This window comes from Drosophila serrata, unplaced genomic scaffold (assembly GCF_035046125.1).
Source record: "Drosophila serrata isolate PLE 108 unplaced genomic scaffold, ASM3504612v1 contig_225, whole genome shotgun sequence".
In the NCBI taxonomy this organism is placed as follows: Eukaryota; Metazoa; Arthropoda; class Insecta; order Diptera; family Drosophilidae; genus Drosophila; species Drosophila serrata.
In genome coordinates, this window is record NW_028257123.1 from 125110 (window position 1) to 149241 (window position 24132).

General features: G+C 44.7%; 3 long non-coding RNA genes across 3 annotated transcripts; all 3 read left to right on the forward strand.

Annotated features, from left to right (window-relative positions):
• The first annotated feature begins 7264 nt into the window (after positions 1-7264).
• Positions 7265-9130, forward strand: LOC147644172 (uncharacterized). The gene is made up of 2 exons (XR_015270971.1): positions 7265-7543; positions 8756-9130. It is a non-coding gene; the product is annotated as an uncharacterized LOC147644172 (long non-coding RNA).
• A 7315-nt stretch (positions 9131-16445) lies between these two features.
• LOC147644173 (uncharacterized) lies at positions 16446-18322 on the forward strand. Its single transcript, XR_015270970.1, has 2 exons — positions 16446-16719; positions 17948-18322. It is a non-coding gene; the product is annotated as an uncharacterized LOC147644173 (long non-coding RNA).
• Positions 18323-21052: 2730 nt separating this feature from the next.
• On the forward strand, positions 21053-21800 carry LOC147644174 (uncharacterized). Its single transcript, XR_015270968.1, has 2 exons — positions 21053-21359; positions 21460-21800. It is a non-coding gene; the product is annotated as an uncharacterized LOC147644174 (long non-coding RNA).
• Positions 21801-24132: the final 2332 nt, after the last annotated feature.

Here is a 24132-nt window from a genome sequence, read left to right on the forward strand (position 1 = left end):
ACAATTACAAAAGATTTTGCACATAATTTAAGTTAGTTAAATAACTTAGATAAATAACTAGATATCGTCCGATCGCTTAGAGATTTTTCAGGAAAGAAAACTGAATATTTATCATGGAAAAAAATGTTACCAGGGTATTAAAACTCTATGAAAACAAAAAAAGGTTCACCTAAATATCTCGGAATCCTTTTAGCAATTCGCAATAAGAATATTGGACAAACAGACGCCGTATTGGAGTCAAACAATACTCCTATAGACTGGACAGCAATCTCGAAATGCCTAACAGTGCACTTTTCAGACAAACGCGACCTAAAAACTTTAGAATATCAACTTTATGCCCTTAACCAAGCAGCTCCATAGTCGAATTCTACCGAACAGTCTATCAATTTTCTAATTTTGAACCAAATTGGTAAAGAAGATAACTCACAAGAGACCGTGAACTCCTTAACATGTACCGAGAAAATGCTTTGGATACATTTGTCAGAAACCTAAATGGCAACTTGTCACCATTGTTGGCCATTAAAGAACCACATGACTTAGGGCACGGCCTTTATCTATGTAGCCTTCTTGAGAATCAAAATACTAGAAATAATCAGACGCCAAAAACCCCTTATTTCGGAAAATTACCAATATTACCCCCTAATCATCCGCAACCATACCGCATAGTATCTACAAAGCAAGGCTTTCATCCACACCTATACCATTATCCAAATCAGTCGCAAATAACATCCACAATGGGAAAACTCCACTTGTTCAGTTTAATCAACCCAAACCATACAATCAGACTTTCGTAAAACAGGTAGCACTTCATGGCACACCAAACATTCCCCCACGACCACAACCAAAACCAGTACCTATGGACGTTGATCAATCAGTTCGTTCGCGTCATATGTATTAATTATATGAGCCAACCGAGAAAAAATAATTATGCAGGGAGAAGACCACTTAGTTCTGCTAATGTCCAAAATGTTAACAAAATACCAAGGCAATTCCATATTTACACAGACTCAGATAATGCAGTACAACAAGTTACAGAAGAAGACTCATTTATCTCAGAACAAGAACAGAACAGAAAAAAACAACGTAAATGACCTACAGGAAGAATACGCATGGCAAGCCGATGTCGATCAACAAGAATATATAGACAGTTCAGAACTACATTTTTAGAGTAAATCGTTCCTCGCTACCCTACTTTAAGGTAACCATGGGGAACGGAAAAATACTAAAATTTCTAATTGACACCGGTTCAAACCAAAATTACATCCAAAACCAATTAGTACCAAAGCCCAAACCTAATGAAAAAGTTTTCTCCGTCAATGCAGTTGGAGGAGATACTAAAATAACACATAGTTTTGGTAGTCCCGAAAAAGTCCGGTCAGTCCGAAGAAAAGACATACAGATTAGTAATTGACTCTAGGAAACTAAATAATGTTACTATCTCAGATCATAACATCATAATCGAAATCAGCGAAATTATCGCACAGCTTGGAGACAACAAATATTTCTCGGTGTTAAATCTGAAGAGTGGTTTCCATCAGATACCACTAAAAGATACGGACATAGAGAAAACAGCATTTGCTGTAAATGGAGGAAATACGAATTTACAAGACTTCCATTTGGCTTAAAAAATCTCCATCTATTTTTCAAAGAACTTTAGACGACATATTGAGAGAATACAAAGGAAAAATCTGCTACGTATATGTAGACGACATTATAGTCTTCAGCTAAGATGAGGTAGAACATGGCCAAAACCTTGAAAAAGTATTTTCAACTCTTCAAAATGCAAACATGAGAGTTCAAATAGAAAAATGCCATTTTTTAAAATGAAGTTGACAATATCAAAAATGGTGTTAAAACCAATATAGGCAAAATAAAAGCAATTACAAAATTTCCAGAACCAAAAACGTTAAAGGACCTCGTTGCTTTTTTGGCATGACAGGGTATTACAGGCGTTTCATCAAAGACTATGCAAAAATAGCAAAGCCTTTAACCATTCTCCTAAGAGGCGAAGAAGGCCGTATATCTAAGACCAAGTCAAGCAAAGCCGCTATAAACTTGGATAAAGAAACTATATTGGCATTCGAGAAACTTAAAAACACTCTCATCTCCAGGGATGTGACTCTTGCATATCCAGATTTTCGGCATATCATAAAACAGAAATCCTACACGGAGGAAAAACTCATCGCAATCTTGACAAACAGACTCGACCCTAAACTTAAACTTGTAAAGAATCAAGGTACGACAGACACCCCCCCAAAACGAAAATACAACAAATCCCCATTCCAAATTATCGAGGAGAAATTATTCACGTAGATATTTACATTAAAAGAAAACCAAGCGTTTTAACAGGTATCGATAAATTCTCCAAATATGCACAAGTACAACTTTTACTGTCAAGAGCATCTGAAGAAATAAAAAATCCACTAAGAGAAATGCTTTTTGCTTTCGGTATGCCAATAATAATAGTAATGAATAACGAACGAGCACTAAGCTCGGCTGCATTAGGTTCATGCTAGAGGACCAACTTAAATGGACGTTGATGCACTAAGGTCAGTACATTCAAGTGGCCCGTATGACACCAGGCACGTGCCTGTTTGGGTTAGGTGTTAGTAGGCGCGATGGAAAATATAGGACAGAATACGAGGAAAATTGACTACCGGCGTGCTGCCAGATTGTTAGCTTGCATGCTTACTAAGTGTGTTAGTATTAAAGATTTTAATTTGGGAAGGGAATCTACGTTAGAGATTATTGTGCACAAATCATTATAATTTGCACATAACACTCTAAAAGGTTCATGCAGTTCAAAGGAGGTCCTACAGTGGCGCAACACTAATGGGATATAGGATCTAGTAGTTCTACATGGTACATGGAAATTAAGCTGACTCAACAAGTCAGCACTTTCAACATCACCATGTATAAGGTTAAAAATAAAGGTTATCCCTAGCATCGTTCTACGATTGGCTAAGGACGGCAAGTTTATTAATAGGAGTCTACTAGAGTAGGAAGGTAATCTTTGGTTTGCATCCCAATTTAAACCGCGTAGAGCGAAAAGTAAAAAGTGCTTTTGAACCGACTCAATGCGTTTACTATGGACGCCGTACTGAGGACTCCAAACGCAGCATCCATATTCTAGGATAGGACGAACTAAGGAAATATATAAGGATTTAGTAACATAGGGGTCATTGAATTCTTTCGACCACCGTTTAATAAATTCAAGCACACCCCTGGCTCTAAGATCTGTTTGTAAATCCGACTGGCAGGCAACGTCACTGTATTGCACGCAAAGCTTGACGTCATCCGCGTACATAAGTACTCTGGAGTTAGTCAAGACTTTGGGCAGGTCATTTATAAATAATGTAAACAATAAGGGTCCCAAATGGCTTCCTTGCGGGACGCCAGATGTAACCCTTAAAACATTGGATAAATTATTCTTAAAGAGGACCTTTTGCGTCCTGCCATTCAAATAACTTGAGATCCAATTAAGAAGATCACTTGGAAAACCCATTGAATCGAGTTTTCTAACGAGGAGAGAATGGTTAACAGAGTCAAATGCTTTACTGAAATCAGTATAGATAACATCTGTCTGACAATTATTATGGAAGCCCTGTATAATATAGGAAGAGAGCTCCAAAAGATTTGTTGTTGTTGATCTTTGCTTCATAAAACCATGTTGACATGGAGAAATAACCGACCTACAAAGGTGCTGTAAGTGAGGGGTGATAATGTTTTCAAATAATTTAGGGATGGCCGACAACTTAGAGATTCCTCTATAATTGCTGGCATCCAATTTGCTACCTTTTTTGTGGAGAGAAATAAAAAACGATTCCTTCCAAATAATGGGAAAGTGGGAGGTTTCTAAGGACAAGGTAAACAATTTCAGAAGGGGATAGCACAGGGCGTCGGCACAATACCTGAGCACACAGCCAGGAATTCCGTAGGGACCTGGCGAATAAACTGGCTTGACACGATGAAGATCTAAAAGGAGAGAGCTTTCGTTTAGGCTAGGACAGAAAATTAAGTTTGATTTGGGTATGTCGTAGGAATAAATCTGGTGTAAAGAAGAGCTTGAATAGGTTGTTTGAAAAAACTGCGACAATAGATCATTATTTGCGGAAGTATTTTCAAATGAAAGCGAGAAAGGATTTGTTTTAGGCTTACGTTTAGTGTTAACGAAATTATAAAACTGTTTTGGGTCCTGTGAGAACTGGGCCCTACAACGAGTTAAATAGTTTTTACAACTCTCCGCGTTCAGCACGGTAAAGATTGACCGAGCTGATAAATAAGATGAAAGGGCAGATTGAGAATCGGTGAATTTAAAGTTAGTCTAGATTTTTTATTCTTAAGTCGGAGCACATTCAGCAAAAAATTGAATTCATGGCACTGTAAAAAATATCCACGGCAACTGCCATGTCAGTGCACATGTATAGATCGGACCAATTGAACTCGTTTATAAAATTATTCAGTCGTTCAAAGAACGTCTTACGAAAGCAAAGGACTTTATTGGCTAGACGGTCAGAAATATTCTGTACGAAACACCCGATATCAAGGGTCACATCGAAAGTTGGATAATAAGGATCTTCGGGCTGCGTCAGAGGCGCCACCCTTGCTAAACTGACTCTCGCAGGATCAGAGACGAAACGAAGATCAAGCAAGCACTGTAAAGAATTTCGCACATGGTTGACTTGAGACAGCGAAATGACAAACAATCTAGCGATAAAGTCATGTTTTGTAGGTGTATGGAGAGTATTGGTGGAATTATTTGAGCTCCAAATAGCACCGGGGATATTAAAATCTCCTAGAACTACCAACTGGTTTCTATCCAAAAGTCTACTGGAAACCTTCTGAATAGCGGAAAGGTGATTCCAATAAATAAGAAGTTCCGACAGAGGATGTATGTAGGAACAGGTACAAATCATTATAAAAGGTTCATGCAATTCAAAGGGGTTTCTACAGTGGTGCAATACTAAAGAAATAAAGGATCAAGTATTTCTAATTGGTGCGTGGAAATTGAGCTGACTCAACAAGTCAGCACTTTCCACTTCACCATGAATGAGATTATAGAAAAAGGTAATGCCAAGCACAGTTCTATGGTTGGCTAAGGATGGTAAGTTAATTAGGAGGAGTCTATTAATCCCGAAAAAAAGTTCTTTTGAACCGACTTTATGCATTTACTATGCACGCCGTACTGAGGGCTCCAAACGCAGCATCCATATTCTAAGATAGGACGAACTAAAAAGGTATTAGGATTAAGTAACATAGGGGTCATTGAATTCCTTCGACCACCGTTTAATAAATCCAAGCACACCCCTGGCTCTATTCACCATAGACGAAATATGATCAATAAAGTCAAGTTTTGGGTACAAGCAGACGCCCAAATCGTCAACAGAATTAATTCTTTCCAAAGAGCAGCAATTCAGCGTGTAAGTAGCAAGCTTAGGAACGACACGTGAGAATGTCATTGGCTTGCATTTCGAGCCATTTAAGTTTAATAAGTTTACACGGCACCAACTTTGAAAATTATTAAGATCTGTTTGTAAATCCGACTGGCAGGCAACGTCACTGTATTGCACGCAAAGCTTGACGTCATCCGCGTACATAAGTACTCTGGAGTTAGTCAAGACTTTGGGCAGGTCATTTATAAATAATGTAAACAATAAGGGTCCCAAATGGCTTCCTTGCGGGACGCCAGATGTAACCCTTAAAACATTGGATAAATTATTCTTAAAGAGGACCTTTTGCGTCCTGCCATTCAAATAACTTGAGATCCAATTAAGAAGATCACTTGGAATACCCATTGAATCGAGTTTTCTAACGAGGAGAGTATGGTTAACAGAGTCAAATGCTTTACTGAAATCAGTATAGATAACATCTGTCTGACAATTATTATGGAAGCCCTGTATAATATAGGAAGAGAGCTCCAAAAGATTTGTTGTTGTTGATCTTTGCTTCATAAAACCATGTTGACATGGAGAAATAACCGATCTACAAAGGTGCTGTAAGTGAGGGGTGATAATGTTTTCAAATAATTTAGGGATGGCCGACAACTTAGAGATTCCTCTATAATTGCTGGCATCCAATTTGCTACCTTTTTTGTGGAGAGAAATAAAAAACGATTCCTTCCAAATAATGGGAAAGTGGAAGGTTTCTAAGGACAAGGTAAACAATTTCAGAAGGGGATAGCACAGGGCGTCGGCACAATACCTGAGCACACAGCCAGGAATTCCGTAGGGACCTGGCGAATAAACTGGCTTGACACGATGAAGATCTAAAAGGAGAGAGCTTTCGTTTAGGCTAGGACAGAAAATTAAGTTTGATTTGGGTATGTCGTAGGAATAAATCTGGTGTAAAGAAGAGCTTGAATAGGTTGTTTGAAAAAACTGCGACAATAGATCATTATTTGCGGAAGTATTTTCAAATGAAAGCGAGAAAGGATTTGTTTTAGGCTTACGTTTAGTGTTAACGAAATTATAAAACTGTTTTGGGTCCTGTGAGAACTGGGCCCTACAACGAGTTAAATAGTTTTTACAACTCTCCGCGTTCAGCACGGTAAAGATTGACCGAGCTGATAAATAAGATGAAAGGGCAGATTGAGAATCGGTGAATTTAAAGTTAGTCTAGATTTTTTATTCTTAAGTCGGAGCACATTCAGCAAAAAATGAATTCATGGCACTGTAAAAAATATCCACGGCAACTGCCATGTCAGTGCACATGTATAGATCGGACCAATTGAACTCGTTTATAAAATTATTCAGTCGTTCAAAGAACGTCTTACGAAAGCAAAGGACTTTATTGGCTAGACGGTCAGAAATATTCTGTACGACACACCCGATATCAAGGGTCACATCGAAAGTTGGATAATAAGGATCTTCGGGCTGCGTCAGAGGCGCCACCCTTGCTAAACTGCGCTGTAAAGAATTTCGCACATGGTTGACTTGAGACAGCGAAATGACAAACAATCTAGCGATAAAGTCATGTTTTGTAGGTGTATGGAGAGTATTGGTGGAATTATTTGAGCTCCAAATAGCACCGGGGATATTAAAATCTCCTAGAACTACCAACTGGTTTCTATCCAAAAGTCTACTGGAAACCATCTGAATAGCGGAAAGGTGATTCCAATAAATAAGAAGTTCCGACAGAGGATGTATGTAGGAACAGGTACAAATCATTATAAAAGGTTCATGCAATTCAAAGGGGTTTCTACAGTGGTGCAATATGTTACGGAACTGCTTTCTTGGGCAACGCCGGGCTAGCTCAGGAGGCCCAGGGCTGGGTTCGACCCAATGCCCGCAGTCCGCACAATAAAATATCGGACAATTCGGACTCTCATCACTGACAAAACTACCATCCCTAAACACAAAACAAAAGTAAACAAACGACAAATATACACTGACGACACTGCCGGAACAAATTGGTGGCATTGGTGTTATCGCCACAACGCACCCACCCATCCTGTGATGCCTCCTGAGTGTCTCGGGGCATCACCCATCTCCGGCGGACCGGAGCCTATTCCAGGCGGTCTGGCGACCGGCCCATCTCCCCCCAGGTATTTACTCTACTCCATTTTTATACCCTTGCAGGGTATTATAATTTCAGTCAGAAGTTTGCAACGCAGTGAAGGAGGCACCTCCGACTATATAAAGTATATATATTCTTGATCAGGATCAACAGCCGAGTCGATCTAGCCATGTCCGTCTGTCCGTCTGTCCGTTTCTACGCAAACTAGTCTCTCAGTTTTGAAGCTATCTGAATGAAACTTTGCAGTTAGTCTTCTATATACTCTCACTCGTATATATGTCGGAACGGGCCGGATCGGACAACTATATCATATAGCTGTCATAGGAATGATCGGAAAAGTTTTACAAAAAAAATTATAAAATTTTTAGTTTTCAACAGAATTTGATCAAATTTGAGATATAGCCATATTATTCTACAATTTTGTGTAAAATTTTATGAAAATCGGACGACTATATCATATAGCTCCCATAGGAACGATCGAGAAATTAATTCAATTAATAAGTATAACATTTTCAGTTTTCAACAGATTTTCATCAAATTTGAGATATAGCCGTTTCATATTATTCTACAATTTTGTGTAAAATTTTATGAAAATCGGACTAATATATCATATAGCTCCCATAGGAACGATCGAGAAATTTAAGAGGAATGAGAATGGCGGTGGCTGTTGTCGGAAGACTGACAATCGCGGTGGCGATAACATTTTTAGTTTTCAACAGAATTTAATCAAATTTGAGATATAGCCATTTCATATTATTCTAAAATTTTGTGTAAAATTTTATGAAAATCAAACGACTATATCATATAGCTCCCATAGGAACGATCGAGAAATTAATACAATTAAATTTATAACTTTTTTAGTTTTCAGCTGATTTTCATCAAATTTGAGGTATAGCCATTTTATATAAGTCTTAAATTTTGTGGCAAATTTCATAAAAATCGGACGACTATATCATATAGGTGCCATACAAACGATCGTTTGATGTAGAGGAAAAATGCAAATCTGTGGCTGTAAAACTGCAAATATAATATGTATAGGTGAATGAAATGAAAGCAGGTATTACTTCATTGTATTTTAACACAAATATATATAATTTATATTGTATGGATTCCTATTCATAGAAGTTCTATCTGCAAGGGTATATAAACTTCGGCGTGCCGAAGTTAGCTTCCTTTCTTGTTATTTGTATTATTTATTTTATATAAACGTTCCTTGTAATATTAATATCTCCTTTTATAGGTGGTATTTCTCCACTCCCGGCGAGAGCGTGGCCCTAGCCAGGGATGCGCTTGCGCCAAGGCTGCGATGTTGGGGGACTTAAGAAGCTAGCGGAGGAGAAGCACCTTAAAACATTTGGCCTCAAACGGCCCCACGACAATTACTCCCTCTTTAGGGTCCCTAATCCCTGCTGGAGCTCCAAGAGAAATCTAGGGACAGGGGTTCACGACCAAAAGAAAACAAAACAAAAGGTCAAGGAAACACCATTACCGGGCTTCTTCCCCGTTCCCCCCTTTGGTCACAGCTCCTGTGTTGCACCAATCCCGGACCCGGGATACGGCCAAGCGGAAAACAGAGACAACCTTACAAATACAGAGACACAAAATACGAACTAAACTATTCTAACCTAATTGAAATTTAAATTTAAATTTAACTCCGGTAGGGCCCTCCACCCGGAACGGACTCACCGGACTAGCCCTTGGCGGCTTCGGCGTCGGAGCGGGCGGCACGCTGTCCTGGCGACTCTGGGTTCTCAACTCGGACGGCGCTGAAGCGGCGGCACGGGCGGTGCTAAGGCGGGGCACTGGCGGCGGCACTGGGCAGCGCGGAGGCGGTGTCCACGGATCGGCACCGAAGCGGCGGCACTGGGCAGCGCGGAGGCGGTGTCCACGGAACGGCACTGAAGCGGCGGCACTGGCGGTGCTAAGGTGGCGTGGGCGGCGGCGCTGCGGCTCCCAACTCGGACGGCGCTGAAGTGGCGGCACGGGCGGTACTAAGGCGGCACGCTGCGGCTCTGGGCTCTCAGCTCGGGCGGCGGCACTGGGCAGCGTGGAGGCGGTGTCCACGGATCGGCACTGAAGCGGCGCACTGGCGGTGCTAAGGTGGCGTGGGCGGCGGCGCTGCGGCTCCCAACTCGGACGGCGCTGAAGTGGCGGCACGGGCGGTACTAAGGCGGCACGCTGCGGCTCTGGGCTCTCAGCTCGGGCGGCGGCACTGGGCAGCGTGGAGGCGGTGTCCACGGATCGGCACTGAAGCGGCGCACTGGGCAGCGCGGAGGCGGTGTCCACGGATCGGCACGCGCGCACTCTCAGGCAGTCAACGGTTAAGATTTTTTTTGTCCTTTTCGAAAAATAACCTCGCGCCACGTTTCTTTCCAAATTTTGACTCCCGTTTTTTTTCTCCTGCACCTCCCTTTATTGCCTCCGTTCCCAAAGCTCCACGCCGTTACCTTTTTTTCTTTCCTCCTTGCCCTTCCGAGAGAAAGGGTAAAAAACCTTTCTCTTAAGCCTGCTTTGAAAGTTCCCGGTTCGCTCAGCTTCCTCCTCCCCCCCTGGGACCACCGATCCTGCCTCTCTCTATCGATACATCGATAGCCTCTTCCCCTCCGAACTCCGAAATGCAACACCACCCAAGGATTTGGAGAGGTGCTACCAGGAGCCGGCTCGACAAGATCATTGGGAGCATTTGAATGGCATCTCCAGCGCAGTTCCGAACGGTGCCCAACGCGGGGCCCACGTCTTACGGGAAGTACCTCTACCTTTTTGGTCTTGCCCATGTGTACTTTTTGCTCCCTCTTCCAGGTCATACGCGGATATCCTTGGCGTGATACACTCCCAAACTCCTGCCGTCCAGGTCCTCCAGTTCGTACGCGTTTCCGCCTATTGCCTTCACCACCCTGGCCTTCAGGAACTTCTTGGCGAACTTGGCATTGAACTGTTTCCCGAAGTCGCTGAGGACGAAGTTTCGGCGATATACCTCCTGACCTGGCCTTGCTGCAAACACTCTGGCTCTCTGATCGTAACGTCGACGACTGCGATCGTATGCGGATTCCAGACACTTTCGCACCTTCTCCTGTACCACTCGGAGCTTGTCGGCAGTCGGCATGCCTGCCAACTCGTGGTCACACAGCGACTGCAGCTTCCTGGCCAGTCGGTAGCTGGAACCATGCAGGAACATGTGGTGTCCGAAAAGTGTGAAAAACGGCGCTTCGCCCGTAGCCGAATGGACTGCGTTCCGGATGGCCACCTCGATCTCGGGAAGATAGGCATCCCAATCCCGATGGTCGTTATCCAAGAACCCTCGGATAGCCGCCAGTACGCTCCGGTTCACCCGTTCCGCTGCGTTGCTCTGTGGAGAGTATATCGGAGTCTTCACGTGTCGGATCCCGAAGCTCTCCATGGACTCCTCGAAAATCCTCGACGTAAACTGTCGTCCATTGTCCGAGTGTACGATTTCTGGCACCCCGAACTTGTAGAAGACCTCATTGATGAGGAAATCCACGACGTTCGAGGCTGTCGCTTCCCTCATGGCCTTCAGGAATGTGTACTTTGAAAAATGGTCCACCACGATAAAGACCCAGGCGTGTCCTTTCCTCGACCTCGGGTACTTGCCCAGGAAGTCGATGTACAACTTCTGGAATGGCCGCTCTGTCTGCACTCGCTCGCCGATCCCGACCATCATCCGGTGATTCGGTGCCTTCGATTCCTTACAGACCTGGCATCTTCGGACAAATTCCCGCACCTGCAGTACCATCCCAGGCCAGTAGAACTGCCGCCGAAGGATCTCCAGGGTCTTCCCCATTCCGCCGTGAGCAGCCTTTGGGTCTGAATGGGCTCGCTCAACCAGGCTGTGGGTCAGACTCTGCGGTATCCAGAGCTTCCATGTCGATCCGTCCACCTCGTCGTCCACAGTTGCTAGGGAGGTTCGCTTGAATATGAGTCCGTCTTCAATCCTAAGATCCGGTAAGTTGTCCTTGTTTTCCAGAATCTCTCGGACTAACTCCTTATATTCGTCTCCAGCAAACTCGGTGGTCTCAAAACCCAGCAACTTGGTCGGGTCCACTGCGATCTCGTCCACGCATCGCGAAAGCGTGTCTGCCACCACGTTCTCGCTGCCTTTCCGGTGTTCGATCTTAAAGTTGAAGCCCTGGAGCTGCAGAGACCACCTGGCCAGGCGTCCCGACAGATCCTTCATGGACATCAACCATTTCAGGCTGGCGTGATCGGTGATGCAGGTAAACGGCATGCCTTCTACATAGGGCCGGAACTTGCGGATCGCCAGGAGAGCAGCAAGACACTCTTTCTCGGTGACTGTGTAATTCACCTGGTGCCTGTTCATTTTCGCCGAGAAGAAGGCAATCGGCTGCTCTTGGTCCTCCTCGTTCTTTTGGAACAGAACGGCCCCAACTCCGACGTGCGATGCGTCACACTGGATGTAGAAGTGCCGCTGGAAGTCCGCGTGCACCAGCACTGGTGCCGTGGTTAATGCCACCTTTAACGCTTCTACAGCCTGCCGCGCTTCCGGACTCAAGGAAAACTTGTTCCCAGTCTTCTTGAGGGATTCGGTTAGCGGCGCTGCCAGCGTCGCGAAATTCCTGACGAAACGTCGATACCAGCCAGCGGTACCCAGGAACGCGCGCACCTCCTTCATCGACCTCGGCTCCGGCATCCTCCTGATTGCTGCCACTCGACCGGGATCCATGCGCAGACGACCTCCACCTACGACAAAACCTAAGTACGTCAAGGACTTGAAGCAGAATTTTGATTTTTTTAGGCCGATGGTTAATCCTGCTTCTTTTAGGCATTCAGCGACCCGTCGTAGGTACCGGAAGTGCGTCTTTATGTCCGGGGCCAGTACGAGCAGATCGTCCAGGTATACGAACACATTGGATCGGATCTCGGCTGGGATTACTCTGTCCATGAGTCTCACCAACCTCTGTGCCGCATTACAGAGACCGAACGGCATCACCCTGAACTGGTAGAGGGGCCGACCAGGCACCGTGAACGCCGTCAACTCCTTGCTTTTCTCGTCCAGTTCGATCTGCCAGAACGCGAATTTCAAATCCACACTGGAGATGAAGTGGGTTTGATCGATTCTGGACAGGATTCCATCGATACTAGGCAAGGGGTAAGCGTCCTTGACGGTCACGTCGTTCAGTTTCCTGGCGTCTAGGCAGAACCTATCCTTTCCAGGCTTCGACACGACTGTCGTCCGGTTGCTCCAAGGACTCTTGCTCTCCTCGATGACTCCCAGGGCTAGCATTTTGTCGACCTCGTCCTCGACCACCTTCTGCTTCGCCGGAGACATCGGATAGGGCCGGTCTTTAAAAACCTTCGCGCCTGCCACTAGCTCGATGGTGTGCTTTTCCAGTCCAGTGGTACCCAAGCCGTCCTTCTCGAAGGTGAGAAACACCTTCTTGATGTCTTCGAGCTCCCGGGTCTCGGCTTCAGATAGTGTCCAGGATTCCGGGTCCGCCTTCTCCTCGTCGTCTTCCTCCTGGTCGGCGTAATGTTCCATTTCCCTAGCGTGAATTTCCTCGGCCTTCACGCCCTGCACCGAGCAATTTCCCACTACAGCCGGGGCCAGTTCAAATGTTCGCCAAAAATCGACGCCGAGGTATGCTGCCTGCTCCAAGTACGGGCACAAATAGAAGAGGATAAACTCTACCCATCCTTTGTATTCTACAGGTACCTTGATCCGACCGATGATCGACCGATCTTCGCCTGCAGCTGTTCGTAGCACCGAGAAATACCTCTGCACGGGGACACCCAACGCGTCCACCAGCTGCCTGCTGCCTTTTTCGAGCAGACTGACACTCGCTCCGGTGTCTAACAGCCCAGTCAGCTGCTGGCCTAAAATGGTTATTTGGGCGAAAGGCCTGGGATCGTGGGTGTCACCCCGCTTGACGGCCGCAACGACTTCTCTCCGCTTCTCCTGGCGTTTCTTAAAGCGATTTCGGGCCTTCAAGACAGTTCTGGATACCTTGCGCATACCGCTTATCTGGTGCTGCTCGAAAATCCGGTTTCTTACTTCTAAATACCGTCGCATGCGCTCTTCAGGGGGTAAATATCTTAACCTATCCATATTATTACTCTTATTTAATATTTGTTTTATTTCGGGCTCTTTTATTTGGCGGTGTTCCTCGCTGGGCGTGATCCTCCCGCCTTTGGATCGCGCAGCCATCCGTTTCCCGCACAATTCGGGCATTTCGGCGCAACAACGTCCGCTTTTCCACAGCGGAAACAAAAAACCTTGGTCAGCTCCTTCTCGCAATCCCGGAAACCATGGTCCATGGCTCCACAATTCCAGCAGCCAGCCCGGAAAGGATTTCGAGGCCGCTCCCGGACTTCCTGCACTTGCAATGGTTGCTCGTCTTCATCCTCCTCCTCCGGCTCTGGAGCAAACGCCTCACTGACTCGGTTCCGTTCCGCTCCTTGGTAGCGCGTTGGTGGCAGGAATTGGGTCCGGCTTTTGCGTCCGAAACTACGCTCCACCTCAAGGCTCTCTTGCCGCAGCTCATCGACGGTGAGTAGCTCCATGGCATATACGAAGCGAGCAATTCCCTCTCTTAAACCCCTTTTCATCACCTTTACCAGGTGGCGCTCCGGCATTGGCTTCCTCAGGCGGGAAGCAAGGGTTTGCATCGCGTGCAGATAATCATCGACACTCTCCCCGGACTGCTGCTCCCGCTGCAAAAGTTGATGCATCCGTTGATGCTCCGTCTCATGGCTCTGGAACCTATCGATCAGCGCTCGGCGCAGCTGATGCCAACTGTCCAGTCGGTGCTGCTGCACGTGGATCCAAAACCACTCCAACGCCCTGCCCGTCAGCAACGTGTGGAAGTTACGCATCACTTCGGCCCACGAGCAACGAGATTGCCTCTGGAGATACTCCAAGCGGAACAGGAAGCCTTCGATGTGGTTCCGCTCGTCCTCACCGCTAAATGAGATGTTCCACCTATCCACCCTGGTGCCATGGGAACTGTCTCCCGCGTTCCAGTTGACATACATCCGTTCGTCACGGAAATCGCCAGCTCGCCGGTCCTCGACACGCCAGTTCCGACCAACGCAGTCATCTCTACGCATTTCCTCAGTCTCGGTGGAACCGTCTGGACTGTTGAAAAAGCTCTCGGCTGGATCGGGTGCTCTCCGGGGTGGCTTCGGTGGGACTCGTGGAGTCGGCCGCGTCTCTTGCCAGGCAGCCGTCTGCCCTTGCTTGAGTATAGCTCCGCGAGCGTCGTATACAGCTTCCCTCGATCGTCCAAATGGCGGTGGCTGCTGCTGTTGACGGTGTTGTGGTCCTGCCGTCATCGGCTGCTGCTGTTGACGGTGTTGTGGTCCTGCCGTCATCGGTTGCTGCTGTTGACGGTGTTGTGGTCCTGCCGTCATCGGTTGCTGCTCCGCGCTCCCTCCTGGAACGTGTTGCGGCTTTGTGGAGGGTCTCAGTACCTCGTTCATTAATTGCATCATTTCCAGAAAACCGGCCCGCATCTCGTCCCGCAAGCTCTGGCTAATCCCAGCTTCTTGGGACTTGCGATACGTTTCTGCAGCCTGAGCCAGGGCAAGGTTCACCGCCGACTTGGCTGTGGAATCTACGGGCGGCTCCTGGGAATGTACCGAACGCTGAGCGGGATCCATCTCTACCAGGTGTTCAGCTGCTGCCCCGATCGCATCGAAGTCTAGCTGTTTTGGATGGACATGCTCCTCCGGTGGCCGCTCCTGTCGCCGAGATGGGGGTGTCCTCTGCAATCCCATTGAGGCCCGCGGCGGCGCGAACCCAACAGCACCCTCCCCATCCGTGGACCACAACTCCTCTTCCTGGGCTGAAGGACCCTTCGACCTGAGCTGATAATTGTTTCCCTTGTTCCCTTCCATAATCCAATTTCATTAATTCCTAACAGCTAACGGTTTGATTCTTACTAAATAAATATCTCAACGTAAATAAATCCGCAGGCAACAAATAAATAATTCAGTAGGAAATTAATTTAATAAATAAATAGACAATTAAATAAATAAATAAATAGACAATTAAATAAATAAATAAATAGACAATTAAATAAATAAATAAATAATAGAAATAAATAACCAGTCGGTCAGAAAATTATTTCTGCAATATCCACAATTAATTATTAATATTTTCTTTAATTTCAGGGGAGATGGCCGATCAACCGCCGGTGGACTCCGCACCAGATACTTGCGTCTTCAATTGTCCCGTGTCGTCCCTAATCCGGCCATTCGTCAACTGGGCTAACTTTCAGCTGGGCTGAAAGTCGCCAGTTAAGGACATGGGCCTTCAGCAGTATCCCGTAGGATTTTCCTTGATGGCTGGGACTCCGAAGCTCTGATTGTGGTGGTCGTGCAGCGCGCAGTGAGACCTGCGGGTCACGACTTCACCAACAGGATGATACCAGGAAGCCCCTTCCACCAGGAAAACCCAAGGATCTGCACAAATTTACATTACATGGAAAACAAACATCTTTACGTTAAATTAAATAAACAACATTTATTACTTTCGCCTAAATTATCTCACAATTGTTCTAATCGCGTGCTTCATGCACGGATCTGTGGGCGAGGAATGCAAATCCGTCGTTTCCACGCTCGGATGTCATCCCCTTGCCACAGCAGAACCCTTGCGTCTACAGGAGCAATTGCCCGTCCTTCTGGCGGAGCAAGCCTCCCGTCTTTCGGTGAAAGAAAACAAAAAACAACACGTACGCCTGGGCCGCCAGTCCCCGGTCCTCGGTGCAGTTGCAGGCCGTCAATATAGGCCATGCAAGCCACCGATTGCAGGGGCTGGATGCCCTGGGACGCGACCTTACGAGACATCGTCATTCCGCTAAACTCTTATTTGTTTTTTTGAAAAGTTGGGCGCCATATTGTTACGGAACTGCTTTCTTGGGCAACGCCGGGCTAGCTCAGGAGGCCCAGGGCTGGGTTCGACCCAATGCCCGCAGTCCGCACAATAAAATATCGGACAATTCGGACTCTCATCACTGACAAAACTACCATCCCTAAACACAAAACAAAAGTAAACAAACGACAAATATACACTGACGACACTGCCGGAACAAATTGGTGGCATTGGTGTTATCGCCACAACGCACCCACCCATCCTGTGATGCCTCCTGAGTGTCTCGGGGCATCACCCATCTCCGGCGGACCGGAGCCTATTCCAGGCGGTCTGGCGACCGGCCCATCTCCCCCCAGGTATTTACTCTACTCCATTTTTATGCCCTTGCAGGGTATTATAATTTCAGTCAGAAGTTTGCAACGCAGTGAAGGAGGCACCTCCGACTATATAAAGTATATATATTCTTGATCAGGATCAACAGCCGAGTCGATCTAGCCATGTCCGTCTGTCCGTCTGTCCGTCTGTCCGTCTGTCCGTTTCTACGCAAACTAGTCTCTCAGTTTTGAAGCTATCTGAATGAAACTTTGCAGTTAGTCTTCTATATACTCTCACTCGTATATATGTCGGAACGGGCCGGATCGGACAACTATATCATATAGCTGTCATAGGAATGATCGGAAAAGTTTTACAAAAAAAATTATAAAATTTTTAGTTTTCAACAGAATTTGATCAAATTTGAGATATAGCCATATTATTCTACAATTTTGTGTAAAATTTTATGAAAATCGGACGACTATATCATATAGCTCCCATAGGAACGATCGAGAAATTAATTCAATTAATAAGTATAACATTTTCAGTTTTCAACAGATTTTCATCAAATTTGAGATATAGCCGTTTCATATTATTCTACAATTTTGTGTAAAATTTTATGAAAATCGGACTAATATATCATATAGCTGCCATAGGAACGATCGAGAAATTTAAGAGGAATGAGAATGGCGGTGGCTGTTGTCGGAAGACTGACAATCGCGGTGGCGATAACATTTTTAGTTTTCAACAGAATTTAATCAAATTTGAGATATAGCCATTTCATATTATTCTAAAATTTTGTGTAAAATTTTATGAAAATCGGACGACTATATCATATAGCTCCCATAGGAACGATCGAGAAATTAATACAATTAAATTTATAACTTTTTTAGTTTTCAGCTGATTTTCATCAAATTTGAGGTATAGCCATTTTATATAAGTCTTAAATTTTGTGGCAAATTTCATAAAAATCGGACGACTATATCATATAGGTGCCATACAAACGATCGTTTGATGTAGAGGAAAAATGCAAATCTGTGGCTGTAAAACTGCAAATATAATATGTATAGGTGAATGAAATGAAAGCAGGTATTACTTCATTGTATTTTAACACAAATATATATAATTTATATTGTATGGATTCCTATTCATAGAAGTTCTATCTGCAAGGGTATATAAACTTCGGCGTGCCGAAGTTAGCTTCCTTTCTTGTTATTTGTATTATTTATTTTATATAAACGTTCCTTGTAATATTAATATCTCCTTTTATAGGTGGTATTTCTCCACTCCCGGCGAGAGCGTGGCCCTAGCCAGGGATGCGCTTGCGCCAAGGCTGCGATGTTGGGGGACTTAAGAAGCTAGCGGAGGAGAAGCACCTTAAAACATTTGGCCTCAAACGGCCCCACGACAATTACTCCCTCTTTAGGGTCCCTAATCCCTGCTGGAGCTCCAAGAGAAATCTAGGGACAGGGGTTCACGACCAAAAGAAAACAAAACAAAAGGTCAAGGAAACACCATTACCGGGCTTCTTCCCCGTTCCCCCCTTTGGTCACAGCTCCTGTGTTGCACCAATCCCGGACCCGGGATACGGCCAAGCGGAAAACAGAGACAACCTTACAAATACAGAGACACAAAATACGAACTAAACTATCCTAACCTAATTGAAATTTAAATTTAAATTTAACTCCGGTAGGGCCCTCCACCCGGAACGGACTCACCGGACTAGCCCTTGGCGGCTTCGGCGTCGGAGCGGGCGGCACGCTGTCCTGGCGACTCTGGGTTCTCAACTCGGACGGCGCTGAAGCGGCGGCACGGGCGGTGCTAAGGCGGGGCACTGGCGGCGGCACTGGGCAGCGCGGAGGCGGTGTCCACGGATCGGCACCGAAGCGGCGGCACTGGGCAGCGCGGAGGCGGTGTCCACGGAACGGCACTGAAGCGGCGGCACTGGCGGTGCTAAGGTGGCGTGGGCGGCGGCGCTGCGGCTCCCAACTCGGACGGCGCTGAAGTGGCGGCACGGGCGGTACTAAGGCGGCACGCTGCGGCTCTGGGCTCTCAGCTCGGGCGGCGGCACTGGGCAGCGTGGAGGCGGTGTCCACGGATCGGCACTGAAGCGGCGCACTGGCGGTGCTAAGGTGGCGTGGGCGGCGGCGCTGCGGCTCCCAACTCGGACGGCGCTGAAGTGGCGGCACGGGCGGTACTAAGGCGGCACGCTGCGGCTCTGGGCTCTCAGCTCGGGCGGCGACACTGGGCAGCGTGGAGGCGGTGTCCACGGATCGGCACTGAAGCGGCGCACTGGGCAGCGCGGAGGCGGTGTCCACGGATCGGCACGCGCGCACTCTCAGGCAGTCAACGGTTAAGATTTTTTTTGTCCTTTTCGAAAAATAACCTCGCGCCACGTTTCTTTCCAAATTTTGACTCCCGTTTTTTTTCTCCTGCACCTCCCTTTATTGCCTCCGTTCCCAAAGCTCCACGCCGTTACCTTTTTTTCTTTCCTCCTTGCCCTTCCGAGAGAAAGGGTAAAAAACCTTTCTCTTAAGCCTGCTTTGAAAGTTCCCGGTTCGCTCAGCTTCCTCCTCCCCCCCTGGGACCACCGATCCTGCCTCTCTCTATCGATACATCGATAGCCTCTTCCCCTCCGAACTCCGAAATGCAACAAATACTAAAGGAATAAAGGATCAAGTATTTCTAATTGGTGCGTGGAAATTGAGCTGACTCAACAAGTCAGCACTTTCCACTTCACCATGAATGAGATTATAGAAAAAGGTAATGCCAAGCACAGTTCTCTGGTTGGCTAAGGATGGTAAGTTAATTAGGAGGAGTCTATTAATCCCGAAAAAAAGTTCTTTTGAACCGACTTTATGCATTTACTATGCACGCCGTACTGAGGGCTCCAAACGCAGCATCCATATTCTAAGATAGGACGAACTAAAAAGGTATTAGGATTAAGTAACATAGGGGTCATTGAATTCCTTCGACCACCGTTTAATAAATCCAAGCACACCCCTGGCTCTATTCACCATAGACGAAATATGATTAATAAAGTCAAGTTTTGGGTTCAAGGGGACGTCCAATTCATCAACAGAATTAATTCTTTCCAAGGAGCAACAGTTCAGCAAGTAAGTAGAAACGAAACGAGTGAATATCATTTGCTTGCATTTAGAGCGGTTTAATAAGTTTACATGGCGCCATGTTTGAAAATGATTAAGATCTGTTTGCAAGTCCGACTGGCAGGCGAAGTCCTTATATTGCACACAATGCTTGACGATATCAGCACTCTGGAGTTAGTCAAAACTTTGGGCTGGTCATTTATAAATTATGTCAAAAATAAGGTTTCCAAATGGCTTCTTTGCTGGACGCCAGATGTAAGCCTTAGGGCATTGGATAAATTGTTCTTAAAAAGGACTTTTTGCGTCCTGCCATTCAGATAACTTGAGATCCAACAAAGAACATCAACTGGGAATTCTATTAAATCGAGTTTCCAAACAAGAAGCGAATGGTTGACAGAGTCAAATGCTTTACTGAAATCAGTATAGATTAAATTTTTCTGAAAATTATTAGGGAAGTCCTTTATAATATAGGAAGAGAGCTCCAAAAGATTTGTTGTTGATATTCGCTTATTAAAACCATGTTCACATGAAGAAATAACTGATCTACAAATGTAATGCAAGATAGGAGTTATAATGTTTTCGAATAGTTTAGGGATGGCCGACAACTTAGAGATTCCTCTATAATTGCTGGCATCCAATTTGCTACCTTTTTGTGGAGAGGAATAATAAATGATTCCTTCCAAATAATGGGAAAGTGGGAGGTTTCTAAGGACAAAGTAAAAAATTTCTGAAGGGGATAGCACAGGGCGTCGGCACAATACTAAGCACACAGCCGGGAATTCCGTCGGGACCTGGCGAATAAACTGGCTTGACACGATGAAGATAGGGATGCAGAAACAGCGATGTGTGCGTCAATCGATGTTTTCGATGTTAAAAAAAAAACATCGAGTGAAACATCGATGTTTCTAAAAAAAAATGGAATTTAACAATATGACTAGATTTTATTCGAGATCTGTGATATCAGGACTATCAATAGTATTATTGAAATGTGAATTCTTATTGTTAAATACAAGCTTGTTCACAGAGTCTTGTCCCGCGGTCACTAATGGTTTGTCCAGCTTTGCTGAACACTCTTTCCGCTTCGCATGACGAGGCTTGTTTAGACAAGTATTTGGCTGCTACCAATTTTAAAGAGCAGTGATCAGTACTCAATATTTTAAAGGGTCTTCATTTTCGCCAAGGTTCTCTTTTTCGGAGCCATCGATGGTTCCGATGATTTGCAAACATCGATAACATCGATGTTTCACTCGATGTTTCTGCACCTCTAGATGAAGATCTAAAAGGAGAGAGCTTTCGTTTAGGCTAGGACAGAAAATTAAGTTTGATTTGGGTATGTCGTAGGAATAAGTCTGGTGTAAATACGAAAAGTTTGAATAAGTTGTTCGATAAAACTGCGAAAATAGTTCGGCTATTGCCTAATCAATATTTGGGGAGCGGGGGCTGCTGCCGAGAGCCCGTTGCGGGTAGTTGGGGTCCGTTTACATGCTTACCACATTTTTTTTCGCCCTCAGAGACTAATTTAATAGCGTAAGGCTATTAAATTGGGTGTCCAGCGCCAAGAACAATGACAGACGATGGTAAGATCACCTGCATTTATGGCATTCTTGCACGTTTTTGAGAAACAGACGACCTTAGAGGACATTATAATGACTTAACACTGTACTTTAACGTTTGTAGATAAAAAGAGAGAGCGTTGGATAAGATGAGCAAGATAAGAGGTGCAGAGGCACAGCGAGAGCGTGGGAGCGAGAGAGCGTGGGAGACAGAAAATTAAATCGCATAGCAGTCAAAAAGGAACTAAAAGGAATGCAAAACATAAATCGAGAGCGAAAGAAAAAACAACGTTCACTTGGAAAGATAAAAGATTAACAGTTAATAATTTTATGTATTAATAGGTAAATTAGTTTATTTTTACCAGTTTTCGGCTACTGCCGATGATCTGACTTCATATTTGCTGTCGTTTTCGAAGAGATTCGGAGCAGCGGTTCCGACATTAAAGTTAGATGAAAAAAATAGTATTTACCGAATCTAGTCTTGTTGTTGAAATCAATGCTTTCTCAGCTCTAACGACAGCTGCAGTGTTCATAAGTGTTTTATATATTAATATATTTTTGACATTTGTTCTCTGCTTATTTGGTGTGTATGCATAATATTTATAATTTGATTCTAACATATGTATGTACATATGTATGTACATACAATGTGGGAAAATGTGAATGGCAAAACCAATCCATGAGTCTGTTACGTCCGTTCCATTATCAAACTTCAGAAATCCCTTTCCATCGCAAAACCTCAGGTGAATTGGTTCACCACTTCTTAATCCGAAAATTACCACATTTAAAAGGACCAGTATTCTGATCGTTGATTTCTGAGACTACCCACCAGAAATAGTCTCGTCAATATAAAGATCTCGTAGGACTACGGCAGAATCGTCAACAGAATTAATTCTTTCCAAAGAGCAGCAATTCAGCGTGTAAGTAGCAAGCTTAGGAACGACACGTGAGAATGTCATTGGCTTGCATTTCGAGCCATTTAAGTTTAATAAGTTTACACGGCACCAACTTTGAAAATTATTAAGATCTGTTTGTAAATCCGACTGGCAGGCAACGTCACTGTATTGCACGCAAAGCTTGACGTCATCCGCGTACATAAGTACTCTGGAGTTAGTCAAGACTTTGGGCAGGTCATTTATAAATAATGTAAACAATAAGGGTCCCAAATGGCTTCCTTGCGGGACGCCAGATGTAACCCTTAGAACATTGGATAAATTATTCTTAAAGAGGACCTTTTGCGTCCTGCCATTCAAATAACTAGAGATCCAATTAAGAAGATCACTTGGAAAACCCATTGAATCGAGTTTTCTAACGAGGAGAGAATGGTTAACAGAGTCAAATGCTTTACTGAAATCAGTATAGATAACATCTGTCTGACAATTATTATGGAAGCCCTGTATAATATAGGAAGAGAGCTCCAAAAGATTTGTTGTTGTTGATCTTTGCTTCATAAAACCATGTTGACATGGAGAAATAACCGATCTACAAAGGTGCTGTAAGTGAGGGGTGATAATGTTTTCAAATAATTTAGGGATGGCTTAGAGATTCCTCTATAATTGCTGGCATCCAATTTGCTACCTTTTTTGTGGAGAGAAATAAAAAACGATTCCTTCCAAATAATGGGAAAGTGGGAGGTTTCTAAGGACAAGGTAAACAATTTCAGAAGGGGATAGCACAGGGCGTCGGCACAATACCTGAGCACACAGCCAGGAATTCCGTAGGGACCTGGCGAATAAACTGGCTTGACACGATGAAGATCTAAAAGGAGAGAGCTTTCGTTTAGGCTAGGACAGAAAATTAAGTTTGATTTGGGTATGTCGTAGGAATAAATCTGGTGTAAAGAAGAGCTTGAATAGGTTGTTTGAAAAAACTGCGACAATAGATCATTATTTGCGGAAGTATTTTCAAATGAAAGCGAGAAAGGATTTGTTTTAGGCTTACGTTTAGTGTTAACGAAATTATAAAACTGTTTTGGGTCCTGTGAGAACTGGGCCCTACAACGAGTTAAATAGTTTTTACAACTCTCCGCGTTCAGCACGGTAAAGATTGACCGAGCTGATAAATAAGATGAAAGGGCAGATTGAGAATCGGTGAATTTAAAGTTAGTCTAGATTTTTTATTCTTAAGTCGGAGCACATTCAGCAAAAAATGAATTCATGGCACTGTAAAAAATATCCACGGCAACTGCCATGTCAGTGCACATGTATAGATCGGACCAATTGAACTCGTTTATAAAATTATTCAGTCGTTCAAAGAACGTCTTACGAAAGCAAAGGACTTTATTGGCTAGACGGTCAGAAATATTCTGTACGACACACCCGATATCAAGGGTCACATCGAAAGTTGGATAATAAGGATCTTCGGGCTGCGTCAGAGGCGCCACCCTTGCTAAACTGACTCTCGCAGGATCAGAGACGAAACGAAGATCAAGCAAGCGCTGTAAAGAATTTCGCACATGGTTGACTTGAGACAGCGAAATGACAAACAATCTAGCGATAAAGTCATGTTTTGTAGGTGTATGGAGAGTATTGGTGGAATTATTTGAGCTCCAAATAGCACCGGGGATATTAAAATCTCCTAGAACTACCAACTGGTTTCTATCCAAAAGTCTACTGGAAACCATCTGAATAGCGGAAAGGTGATTCCAATAAATAAGAAGTTCCCACAGAGGATGTATGTAGGAACAGGTACAAATCATTATAAAAGGTTCATGCAATTCAAAGGGGTTTCTACAGTGGTGCAATACTAAAGGAATAAAGGATCAAGTATTTCTAGTTGGTGCGTGGAAATTGAGCTG